Source organism: Chlorocebus sabaeus, chromosome 23 (genome assembly GCF_047675955.1).
Source record: "Chlorocebus sabaeus isolate Y175 chromosome 23, mChlSab1.0.hap1, whole genome shotgun sequence".
Lineage (NCBI taxonomy): Eukaryota > Metazoa > Chordata > Mammalia > Primates > Cercopithecidae > Chlorocebus > Chlorocebus sabaeus.
The window spans coordinates 2,201,785-2,214,625 of record NC_132926.1 but is presented as its reverse complement, the minus strand read 5'-3'; the positions used below and the strand labels follow the sequence as shown (position 1 = coordinate 2,214,625).

The 12,841-nt window shown below is 41.8% G+C and overlaps 1 pseudogene; it reads right to left on the bottom strand.

Moving 5' to 3' along the window:
* Positions 1 to 2,704: 2,704 nt before the first annotated feature.
* Positions 2,705 to 3,997, bottom strand: LOC103245116 (dnaJ homolog subfamily B member 6 pseudogene; annotated as a pseudogene).
* Between the last annotated feature and the right edge of the window lie 8,844 nt (positions 3,998 to 12,841).

Below are 12,841 nucleotides of genomic sequence, written 5' to 3'. Positions count from 1 at the left end.
GCTTGTCTTGAACTCCTGAGCTCAAGTGATCCTCCTCTCTTAGCCTCCCAAAGTGCTGGGATTACAGGTGTGAGCCACCACACCTAGCCAACTTTATTTTCAACCTAGTCAACTTTATTTTCAATGGCTTTCCCCACTAGATGTTTAGGCTGGCAGATATTTTTCCTCCCAATACTTTACTATTTTCTGGTTTCTGTCAAGATACCAATTGTCAGCCTTTCATTGCTACTTTAAAGTAAAGCATCTCTTTATTGAAAAAGGAAAAACAAAGCTGGAAGATTCAAACTTCCCAATTCTAAGACTACCATAAAATTATAGTAAACAAGACAGCATGGTACTGCCATCAACAAAGACATACAGATTAATGGAGTAAAATTGAGAGTCCAGAAATAAACTCATACATCTATGGCCAAGGGTTCCAAGACCACTCAATGGGGGAAAGAACAGTCTCTTCAAGAAATGGTATTGAGAAAACCAGATATCCACATGCAAAAAAAACGGAGTTTGACCCCTATTTCACACCATACAAAAATATTAACTCAAAATGGATCAAATACCTAAATGTGAGTTCTAAAATTATAAAACTGATGGAAGTTTTTGCGACCACCAATTAGTCAATGGTTTCTTAGCTTTGACACCTAAAGCATAAGCGACCAAAGAAAAAAACAGACAAATTGGATATCATCAAAATGAAAGATTTGTGCTTTGAAAGATGCTATCAAGAAAATGAATAGACAACTTGTAGAATGGAGAAAACATTTGTAGATCACATATCTGATAAGGGCCTAGTATCTGGAATGTATAAAGAAACTCTTACAGCTCAACAGCAAAAAGACAACCTGATTAAAAAATGGGCAAAGGACTTAAATTACATTTCTCCAAAGAAGATATATGAGTGGCTGACTTGACGCACGTAAAAAGATGCTCAGCTTCACTAGTCATTAGGGAAACGCAAATCAAAACCATGATGAGATGCCATTCACACTCATTAGAAATGGCTATAATTTTAAACAAGGAGGGGGGATAACAAGTGTTGGCGAGGAGGGAGAGAAATCAGAACCCTTGTACATTGTTGGCAGGAATGTAAAACGTTTTAGCCATTGTGGAAAAGCATTTGCCGGTTCCTCAAAAAATTAAAATAGAATTCTATGACCCAGCAATTCCACTGCCAGGTACGTAACCCAAAGAACTTAAAACAAGGATGCAAACAGATTCTTGCAAACTAACGTTCATGGCAGTATTGTTCATAATGGTTAAAAGGTGGAAACAGCCCAAATGTCCATTAGTGGATGATGAGATGAACAAATTGTGGTGTAGACATACAATGCACTATTATTCAGTCACACAAAAAATGAAGTGTTGATATATGCTTTCAATGAATCTGTGTGCGTGTGTGTGTGTGAGAGAGAGAGAGAGAGAGAGAGAAAGAGAGACAGAGAGGGTCTCACTCTGTCACCTAGGCAGGAGTGCAGTGGCCTGATCATGGCTCCATAACCCCCGACTCCTGGGCTCAAGTGATCCTCCCACCTCAGCCTCCCAAGTAGCTGGGACTACAGATATGCGGCACCACACCTGGCTAATTTTTGTATTTTTTGTAGAGTTGGGGTTTCGCCACATTGCCCAGGTTGGTTTTGAACTCCTGTGCTCAAGCAATCCACCCTCCTTGGTCTCTCAAAGTACTGGGATCACACGCACGAGTCACCACCACACCCGGCCCTTTCAATGAATCTTGAAAACATGATGGTAAGTGAAAGAGGCCAAATGCAAAAAGTCACATATTTTGCATGATTCAATTTATGTGAAGTACCAGAATAGGTATATCGTGGGGACAGAACACGGATTGGTAGTTGTCAGGGGCTGGAGGGATGCAGAATGGGGAGCAACTGCTTACTGAGTAGGGGGTTTCTTTTTGGGGTGATGAAAAGCTGTGGAGCTAGAAAGGGTAGTGGTTACACATCATTGTGAATATGCGAGGGTAGTGGTTACACACCATTGTGAATATGTGAGGGTAGTGGTTACACACCATTGTGAATATGCTAAATGTCACTGAATTGTTCACTTCTTCATTTATTTTCACCAAACACATTCTCATTTCTCTTCTGTTTTTAGGCAAATGACACAGACCTAGTTTACCAACTTTACACTTTAAAACCTAAGCTTAATATTATATATTTAAATAATTGTCAAAATTAAGTTGCCAGCATTCATGCACAATGAGAAAACTCCTTAATTTATATTAAACCAGAAATGCATTATCATTATTGCATTAATACCTTTCACTACTAAATACTGAAAAAATTGAAATTATTTCTGTAGAAGACTCACCCTGGCAATATTAACTTCACAGTAGGCTGACACTGCGTGGCTCACATTTCAGACAAAATGGAAAAGCAGAGTCGTGCTGGTGTTAGGGCACAATCTTGTCCTGCCACTAAAGAGTTAAGGATCAAAAGTGCATACCCAGGCCAGGCGCGGCAGCTCATGTCTATAATCCCAACACTTTGGGAGGCTGAGGTGGGCAGATCACCTGAGGTCAGGAGTTCAAGACCAGCCTGGCCAACACGGTGAGACCCCGTCTCTACTAAAAATACAAAAATTAGCCAGGCATGGTTAGTCCCAGCTGCTTGGGAGGCAGAGGCAGGAGAATCGCTTGAACTCAGGAGGCAGAGGTTGCAGTGAGCTGAAATCGCGCCACTGCACTCCAGCCTGGGATACAGAGCAAGACTCCGTCTCAAAAATAAATAAATAAATAAATAAATAAATAAATAAATAAATAAATAAAAGTGCATATAGAGATTTATAACAACTTTAAAGGCAGAAAAAAAATGGTCCTATTATGTGGTCCTAACAATAAATTCAAAAGTTTATGACAAATAGGGGCTCTGTGAGTTGTCTATCAATACTTTAGGTACAATTCTACCAATAGTTGAGTTCATTTGAAATATTCAAAAAAATGTTCCCGTTAACCCTTAGATGGTGTTTCTGTAGCTGAACATTGTTTGACGCATGCATTGAATGACTTCGCATCCAAGCGCAGCAGCTGCTCCTTACTGCTGGCCATCTTCTCCCATTTCTACCCTTTCTCCACCATTCTCAACAACTCTCTTTTTAGTGATGTTTCTGCCATAAACCATTTCTAGTAGAAGCTGATATAGATTTGAAGTTGCCATTCCACTACCACAAATGATGTGGAAGAGAATGAAGCGTGGAAGAGAATGAAGTGATCCAAATGAAGAAAATCTTCATCGAAAGAAGAAAATCCACTTCCAAAAGACGGAAATCCACTGAAAGCAGAGAAAAATGACTCACTCCCTTGGTGACCCCTTTGATTCCCAAAAAAGTCCTCAAATGAGTCTTCAAAGAAGTTGAATGAAAATGGGTCCCTCCCACCAAAAAGTTCCCTGAAGACATCATCTGAGTTACAGTGTGAATCAAACGCAAACGGATGCCAAAATGCACTCCACCTCCTCCTCCTCTGTCTAATCCTTCTTTGTCATAAACGTCCCTTTTTGTTGTTGTTGTTGTTGTTGTTTTTAGCATCAGACAGCAGTGCCTCATACGCCTCCACTACTCATCTGAATTTTTCTCTCTGCTGCTTCTTTAGTCTCAGGACTTTTATCTGGGTGCCACATCAGTGCCACTCTCCAACATGCCTTTTTAACATCCTCAGGCCAGCCATGTCTGCACACCTGGACCTTTGCAGTGACCATTGTGCTTAACAGACGGTTGGAATGGGCAAGGGTGCAGGTGGTGGCATTGGCAGTGGCTCCTCACTTTCCTGAACTGTTCACTTCCTTTTCTTTTTTTTTTGAGTGGGAGTCTCGCTCTGTCACCCAGGCTGGAGTGCAATGGCCTGATCTTGGCTCACTGCGACCTCCGCCTCCCGGGTTCAAGGGATTCTCCTGCCTCAGCGTAATGAGTAGCTGGGATTACAGGTGCCTGGCACCACGACCAAGTAATTTTTGTATTTTTAGTAGAGATGGGGTTTCACCCTGTTGGCCAGCCTGGTCTCTTTTGCCAGGCTGGTCTCGAACTGCTGACCTCATGATTCACCTGCCTTGGCCTCCCAAAGTGCTGGGATTGCAGGCGTGAGCCAGGCCCAAATTGTTCACTTTCAAATGGTTACTTTTATGTTATGTGAATTTCACCTCAATTTTAAAAAATTTAAAAATTGAGATAAAGTATCTTTTTCTCTGCCTTTAAGTTTTTTTGTGCTTAATGGACTGTGATGTGTCTTGGTGTGGTTTTCTTTTTCTTACCTCTGCTTGGTGTTCCCAGTACTTCTTTAATCTGTAGTTTGATGTCTTTTGTCAGGTTTGAAAAACTGTGTCATTATCTCTTCAAACACTGCTTCTGCCTCATTCTCTGTCTTCTCTCCTTCTATGACTTGAATTTCATGCATATTTTTTCATCATCTAAAGACTCATGCCTTTTTCTGTATTTTTCTTCTCATTTTTTTGCTTCAGCTCAGATAGTCTCTCCTGACCTCCACTCCAGTTCATGAACCCTCTCTTAGCTGTGTTTAAGTTGATGTTAAACCCTCTATTGAGTTCTTCCTTTCAATTAATGTATTTTTCAGTCTTATTTCCTTTTGATTCTTTGTTATTTCCAGTTATTTGTCATTGGTTTTCTGAACATACTTATTTTAAAAGTCTGTTCTTGTATTTCGAATAGTTAGATTTCTTGTGGATCTATTTCTCTTTTTTTTTTTTTTTTTCTTTTCCTTTTTGGTCATTTGGTCTTATCTCCTGGTATGCCTTTTTTGTTTGGTTGGTTTTTAATGGATTGCTGGACAGTGTATACGAGAAACAGAGATAATCTGATGTTGCTGATGGTGACCTTTCTCCAGAGGACTTCCCACTGCCTCTGGAAGTGGCATATCACTTTAATCTAATTAGAGATTGAACAGATTCAAAGTTGGGCTTCTGTCTTTGAGATGAGTCAAATTCTGGTTCAACCTCCAGTTCCAGGCTGTAGCCCTTTGGGGATCCCAGTGGAAGGCCTGGGATGCTTATCAGGGTTCTTTCTGCTTGGTGGGCCATGAATTCCAAGTTTCATCTCACAAGCCCAGTAAGACTGCTTGAACTTTCCTTATCTCTCAGTCTTTTGGCCATCACTTTCTGGTCACTTCTCAGTCACTGCTTATGAATTGGTAGATGCCACAAGAAAAAAAGTAGTGTTGAATACTGGATTCATATTTCTGTACCTCCCTTTTCTCTAGGATCTTTGTTCCTCAAGTCATCACCGCACTGACAGCTCTTTAATTTCTTAAAATAAAATGTTCGAAAAGTACTTTTTCCATATTTCTAGTTCTTCTTGATATGACGGTTGCACCACAACAAGCCAGTCTGACATTACCAGAAAGAGAAACCTGATAAACTTATTACCTGTGGCTCAGAGTTTCCTTAATGTGGCTTAAAGTCCCATCTAGACTTTAGCATACTGAAACTGATTAACGGAATTTAAAAAATGAAATAGAGCAGTACATTCTGCAAGTCTCTGTAAAACATAAGAACTTGCTTATATCTGTTATCCTCTTTGCTGTTTTATATGTCTGTCTTTCTCAGTAAGACCATAAACTCCCCATGGCCACAACTCCGATGTAGTTTATTTCAGTTTCTTCACATCATGCCAATAAATCTTCCATTAAATTGAATTGAGCAGATGTAGACTATTCTAATTAGAGTCACTAATTTGTGTCCAAATAGGTTTAACTTGGAACCATCTCAGTATGAAATAAAGAGGGTGCTGGCATCAAGAAACAATGAAGAAGCTGAAAATTAACCACCAGGTGTTATTTCTGTCCCATCAGTTATGGTAGTTAGATGGCCTTAATGAAGATTATAAAGATTTTAAATAACTGAAATACTCATCAGTTGAGGACTGATTCAATATACGATGCATTTATCAATATTAAAGAGACTGAGGCAGACAGATCTGTATGCACTGATATGGAAAAATCTCCAAATTTTGGAAAAAAAGAATATATGATCCACATATTCTTTTTGGAAAATCTATAGTATTGTATGTTCTTAGTCTCAAATTTCAGTAACTGTTTTTGGATTAAGTTCTAGAAAATAGCAAGTGGAAGCCCATCTAAGCCTTGAAATTGCAAGCTTGAGTAAGAAAGAATTTTAGACACTTTATAGGGATTTGTTGATGTGGATGCAAAAAGAGAACAGAATTCTATACAGTAAAGCCATTTAGGAGAAAATTTTCAGGTTACTAAGAAGACTGAAAGCCTAAGTCTTAGCTGTTTAAACTGTAATCCTGAGAGCATATTCATGAAGTCCCTTTCTGAGACTTCTGGACTTCAAAGATGTGATGTTTTCTTCAGAGATGTAATTTTTCTTAGAGCATCCTCTGCTAATTTGCTGCTATGGATGACATATTTCCAGTTATGTGTAACTCTTTCCTGTGGATATAAGATAGGACTTTTTGTTTGACAGAAGAGCCTCAAAAATGTCGTTTCTTCTGGCCGGGTGTAGTGGCTCAGGCCTGTAATCCCAGCAATTTGAGAGGCCAAGGGGGACAAGACCATCCTGGCCAACATGGTGAAACACTGTCTCTACTAAAAATACAAAAATTAGTTGGGCGTGGTGGCACGTGCCTGTAGTCCAAGCTACTCAGGAAGCTGAGGTAGGAGAATAGCTTCAACCAGAAAGGTGGAGGTTGCAGTGAGCTGAGATTGCGCCACTGCACTCCAGCCTGGTGACAGAGCGGGACACTGTATCCAAAAAAAAAAAAAAAAGTCTTCCTTTGGGCTAAAGGAAAATGGACAGGTCACTGACCAGTAGGTGACTGGTTTTATGACTATGTGCAGGAGAGATTTTGTTGGGGATGTGTGTGAAAGCATATGCTCATACAGACACAAAATCTCTTTGGAAGTGTACACACAAGGCACAGGCAACAGAGACTGCCAGGCGAGGTCTAGGACACTGGGGTCAGGGAGAGCCTGATATGGACTTTCTACCTTCCAGCCTTTTTTACTGTTTTTATTTTTTGCCATGTGCACTTATTAGTTATTCAGAAAAACAATTTAAAACAATTTCAAAGTAGAAGAAAAAGGGGATAAAGAGGAAAAGGCATAACACTTATGTATAATTTCACAACAACCTGCCTGCAAGATAGATGTGTCATTATTTCATACACAGAAAAGGTGAGGCTCAAAGAGATAAAATAACTTACTCAAAATCATAAAGCTAAAACCAGAATCCAGGTAAAGCTGAACCCAAAGCCAAGTTATCTTTCAGTCTTGTGTTCTCCTAAGTAACTTAGGTGGCAGCTATGATTAAACTGCAAAATACATTTAAGTGATTAAAATTCCTGAGTTGCAACACTGTTGACTGATTTAAGAGCTTATGCTGCTTAAGAAATGGCAATGTAAATGAGAAAATACTTTTTCTAAGGCAACAGAAATGTAATTAAAATTCAAAAACTTCTCAAGGTCTTTACAAAGGTTCCATGTAACTAACCACTTCTCTTTATTTCTGAGAAAATTTTTTTTTTTTTTTTTTGGAGACAGAGTCTTGCTCTGTCACCCAGGCTGGAGTGCAGTGGCATGATCTTGGCTCACTGCAACCTCTGCCTCCTGGGTTCAAGCAATTCTCCTGCCTCAGCCTCCCGAGTAGCTGGGACTACAGGTGCCCGCCACCACACCTGGCTAATTTTTGTATTGTTAGTAGAGATGGGGTTTCACCATATTGGCCAGGCTGGTCTCGAACTCCTGACCTCGTGATCCACCTGCCTCAGCCTCCCAAAGTGGTGGGACTACAGGCATGAGCCACCACACCCGACCTTATTTCTAAGAAATTTTAAGTCTTAAGTGTTCAGTGCTATTTCCAATAAACTAAATAACTAAAGGATCTGACAAATTTTAAGATTTTCATGATGGAAAATTCATGGTGTTCCCTTAGTTGACTTAATAATGTTATGTACAGATCTATATTTTATATCTCCTTAAAGGAATTAATAATGCTCCAATTTACTCAATTTTTAAAATTTTTTTATTTTTTGAGATGGAGTCTCGCTCTGTCGCCCAGGCTGGAGTGCAGTGCCGCGATCTCGGCTCACTGCAAGCTCCACCTCCCAGGTTCACGCCATTCTCCTGCCTCAGCCTCCCTGCAAGCCACCATGACTGGCTAAATTTTTTTAAAAAAAATTTTTGTAGAGACAGAGTCTCCCAGTTCCTCAGGGGGCTGAGGTGGGAGGATCTCTTGGGTCCCAGAGTTTGAGGCTGCAGTGAACCACGATCACACCACTCCAGCCTGGGTGACAAAGTGAGACCCTATGACTGATGTTCCTTCAGTAAGTCTCAGTTCCCCTGTGCTTCCCAGCAGCGTTTCGCTGTCCTCCAAGGGACTTTTCAAATGCCATTTGGGCGACACTGTTTCTTGTATTGATAAACAAACTCCAGGCTCCTACAGTGCAAACCCCTACAGTCACAGTAAGTACGCAACCAAAGGCCACGTGCTGGAAACTCACTTTTCTAGATCTGAAAAGCAAGCAAGCATTTGTGCCTTTGAATTCTGAGTGATTCTTCACCGTCCACGTGTCTAGGTTGTTCTTACTGTAGCCACACAGGGTCTGTGTGTGGTCATAAGAAGCCGCATCAGGCCCCCTTCCTGACCCACAGTGAGAAACCCCGTTTCAAAATTCTTGCCTTTGGTCAGGGAAGACGATGGACATTTCCCTTAAATGGAACTTTTATATATAAAAAAAAACTTTAAGGTAAAGAAACAAGAGTAAAGAAAGTGGGTAATTTCTACAAACGTACTAGCTTTCTTCTTAGTCTTGTTGAAGCCTCAACAAACCGGCCAGTACAGCACACCCAACGGGGACCTTTTCATCAGCTGGGTTTGCCTTTATCTTTCTTTAGCCTCAGGCTGATCTCGGGGGGTCAGTTGTCACCCTAGCTCCTGTGATTTCTACCTGTTTTTTCACCTCCTTGACAAAGTACTCTCCTTATAGGATCTCAGCACGTTTCTCCCGCCGAGGATGGTGTTGAGTGCAACTGAGGCAACCCTACTGTACTGAGTGAATTCTTCACAGAGGTCTCCATATCTGGGTTTCTAGAATCTTCTCACCACTGACACAACTGTCTTCACCATTCTTGCCTCCTGGTTTGTTGGGTGAGGCAGTTTCTATATCGAAACATTTTCAACTAGCAATTCTATCTTTAGCAATCCCACTATTTTACTATTTTCAGGACCAGTCTACATTCAGACGACACCTTCCAAAACGCACGGGCCTCCTAACTGCTGCCCACAGGAAAGTCTGTGCCCTGTAACATCACCATCCAGCCGCAGGACACGTCTGTCACCCACCCAACCTGTGTCCTAAATCAAGCCCAGCACACTTCCCAGCCTTTTCCACCATCATGCTCTGCACACTAGGGACCACCGGTCAGGACGCCCCACGGCCTGCCCCTGAAACTTGGTGAGCTTCTCTAAGAGGCAGATAGAATGGGGCTTAGAACACAGACCCTGGGGCCAACTTATGTGTTGAAATCCAGCCTCTGCGACTTACCAGCAGGGCAACCTTGGCAAGTTACTGGATTTCTCCAAGCCTGTTTCCTCATCTGTAAAATGGAGTTAATAAGAAGGCTGTTGCAAGGATTTAATGAGTTAATACAGCAAAATGTTTCAAAGAGTACCTAGCACACAGTTAAGCACTGTATGTGTAAGCTATTATTATTGTACACTATTATTGAACAAGTGTATGTGTGTGTATATATGTAAGTATATAGTAGGTATACATTGATATAGCATATACATACTGCATATGGTATATATATATCTACACAATGGGCTATATTATACGTACAGCGTATCTATATACACAGACTATATATGCACATATGAATATGGGTGTGTGTGTGTGTAGCTCAGCCTTCACACAGCTACCTCCATTCGCTTCTCCTGTTTTCACCCCGAGACTCTGAATGGCTCCAGGGTGAGGGCTGTGCACACAGTAGACCGTGGTCTAACTGTCTCCAGGCTGAAGGGTATCAAGTAGTTAGGAGCATTGACTCTGGACTGCCTGGTCCCATTCTGACTTTGCCCCTTAATAGGTAAGTGAACTCGGGCAAGAAAGTTGAACGTTTTGAACCATCAGTTTTCTTCATTTGTAAAATAGGAAACCAACGGTATCTTCTCTCATTAAGATATTGCAAAGATTAAAATGATTATACATGTGAACAACTCGGCATGCTACCTGGCACACCCTAAGTGAGCAGGAACCCCTAGCAATAGTTAACAGTTTCTCCCTGCCCAGCTTCACGGCAGATCTAGAATGGCAGTCTCTATTTCACTGGGACTCTTCATTCTTTGCTCTATTTGTTGCTATTAAGTTCTATTCTTAAAATGTCTTGGCCTGGTGCATTGGCTCATGCCTATAATCCCAGCACTTTGGAGGCTGAGGCGGGTGGATCATGAGGTCAGGAGATCGAGACCAGCCTGGCCAGCATGGTGAAACCCCCGTCTCTACTAAAAATACAAAAATTAGCCAGGCGTGGTGGCAGGTGCCTATAATCCCAGTTACTCAGGAGGCTGAGGCAGGAGAATTGCTTGAATCCAGGAGGTAGAGGTTGCAGTGAGCCAAGATCATACCACTGCATTCCAGCCTGGGCGATAGAGGGAGACTCTGTCTCAAAAAAGAGAGAGAGAGAAAAAAATGTCTTGACAAGGAACGTGGCATAACCACATAATTTGGAAATAAAAAGTCAAGGAAGTTTCAGGATCTTTTCCCAATTATTTTTAAAGTCTAAAGTGACAATCTGGCTAGCCAATGAGAAATTTGATTTAATGCACTTATCAGGCTAGCTAAGACTGCCTTAAGCTGCTGGGTAGAATCAGGGGCACTGCTTTCCTGTGGAGGGTCTTCAGATGACATTCTTACCAACTTCTGACCAACTTGGCCAATGCTTCCTTGGAATAATTTTTTTTTTTTTTTTTGAGATGGAGTCTCACTCTGTCACCCAGGCTGTAGTGCAATGGTACCATCTCAGCTCACTGCAACCTCCGCCTCCTGGGGTCAAGTAATTCTCCTGCCTCAGCCTCCTGAGTAGCTGGGATTACAGGCGTGCACCACCATGCCTGGTTAATTTTTGTATTTTTAGTAGAGACAGGGTTTCGCCCTGTTGGCCAGGCTGATCTCAAACTCCTGACCTCAGGTGATCTGCCGGCCTCGGTCTCCCAAAATTGCAGGGATTACAGGCCTGAGCCACCGTGCCCAGCCACTTTCTTTTTTTTTTTTTAAGACAGGGTCTTGCTGTGATGCCCAGGCTGGAGTGCAGTGGTGCAACCATAGCTCACTGTATCTTTGAACTCCTGGGCTCAAGCAGTCTTTCTCTGAGTAGCTAGGGCTGTAAGAACAAGCCACCATGCCCAGCTAATTTTTAAATTTTTTGTAGAGACGGGGTCTTGCTATGTTGCCCAGGCTGAAAATACTCTAGAACATTACTTTTTGGAAAAAAAAAGAAAGAAAAAACAAAGACAAAACAACCTATGTCTCTTGCATTACAAGTTTGTCCAAGAAGGGTTTAAACTCTGAAATATCAGATTAGATTTTTATCTCGAATTTTTTAAATAGTAAACAAAAATTATTCAACTGTATACATTGCTTCTATTTGTAAATCTGACTTCTTAGTTGTGTGAAATTAAATAATTCAAACTTAAAGCTGTTGTAACTTTAAATTATCCTGAGACGTCAGAGGAATGTGGTTATGCAGCCTGAGTCACGTGGCATGTGGCTGCAACTTCTGCCTTTTAAAAATTCTGTAAACAGGCCAGCGCGGGGGCTCACGCCTGTCATCCCAGCACTTTGGGAGGCCGAGGTGGGCGGATCATGAGGTCAAGAGATCGAGACCATCCTGGCTAACACGGTGAAACCCCGTCTTTACTAAAAATACAAAAAATTAGCCTGGTCTGGTGGCGGGCGCCTGTAGTCCCAGCTACTCAGGAGGCTGAGGCAGGAGAATGGCATGAACCCAGGAGGCGGAGCTTGCAGTGAGCCGAGATCACGCCACTGCACTCCAGCCTGGGCAACAGAGCAAGACTCCGTCTCAAGAAAAAAAAAAAATTCTGTAAATAATTAAGACCAGAGATAAGACCCCTCAGATCACTGCCCCTCCTCAAGGAGCAATCTGTGATCAATCAGATCACTGTAACATACTCACTAGTCTCATATGGAAAATGGTATAATCTTGCCAAAACTTCTGTCTCTGACTATATAAGTGATACCTTAACTTCTCCAGAGTGGAACACTGACCCCATTTGTTTGAAGCTGCTGTTTTCCTGGGTGGCCATCCTCAAGCTCTGTGCTTGAACAAACTCTATGCTTTATGATATTTTCTGAATCTCATTATTTAAGGTTGACAGTTGATAGCATCATGCCTATTAAATAACTTTTTTTCATTTTCTTGAGATAGAGTCTCACTCCATCACCCAGGCTGGAGTGAAATGGCACAATCTCAGCTCACTGCAACCTCCACCTCCAGGGTTCAAGCGACAGATTCTCCTGCCTCAGCCTCCCAAGTAGCTGGAATTACAAGCACCTGCCACCATGCCTGGCTTCGTATTTTTAATAGAGGTGTGGTTTTGCCATGTTGGCCAGGCTGGTATCAAACCCCTGGGCTCAAGTGATCCACTCACCGCAGCCTCCCAAAGTGTTGGGACTACAGGTGTGAGCCACCCCACCCAGCCTAAATAACTGCATTTTGATATTAACTGTATTTCTGGTTTTAGGAACAAAAATACATGTTTAAGGTGCACAAGCATGCACATGTGCACACAAAATACGCCTTCATGGTTACTGAGACCCTGATTAAATTGTGAAAAAC